This window comes from Seriola lalandi, unplaced genomic scaffold (assembly GCF_002814215.2).
Source record: "Seriola lalandi dorsalis isolate HSWRI2012SDOR001 ecotype SW California unplaced genomic scaffold, Sedor1 jcf7180002054062, whole genome shotgun sequence".
NCBI lineage: Eukaryota > Metazoa > Chordata > Actinopteri > Carangiformes > Carangidae > Seriola > Seriola lalandi.
Genome location: NW_019524615.1, coordinates 420,552 through 420,998, shown reverse-complemented (window position 1 = coordinate 420,998; position 447 = coordinate 420,552).

The window sequence follows — 447 nt, the reverse complement described above, 5'->3', positions numbered from 1 at the left end:
TGACCTGAGCCACCAATCCTATGCTGATGTCTTCCTTTCTTTTTCCTTTTGAAAAGCAGCAGAATAAGCTGAAACCCTAGTCCATTTGTATTGCCAGGACAAAGACAGACCATTGTGGCAGGAGGGGTGGAGGGGAGCTGCCGGTGGAGGTAGGGGTGCAAAGGGTCAGGGGGGGCAGAGAGGACTTAGTCAGAGTCCGACCCCTGCTGGGTGGAGTGTTGGGGTTCACAGCGGTGATGGTGTGCAGGTCAGGTAGTGTGCTTTTTTTTTTTTTTTTCTGAATGATGAGCCTGAAGCTGCAGCAGTACGCAGTTATCCAGCTGGAAGAGGCTTCAGTAGCAGAGCAGCAGCAGGGCGGGGGAGGTTATGTTGGAGGGAGGGAGGATGAGTGACGGGGGAAGCCAGCACACACTGCCTCTCTCACGCTCCGACAGGAGTTTAGTCTGC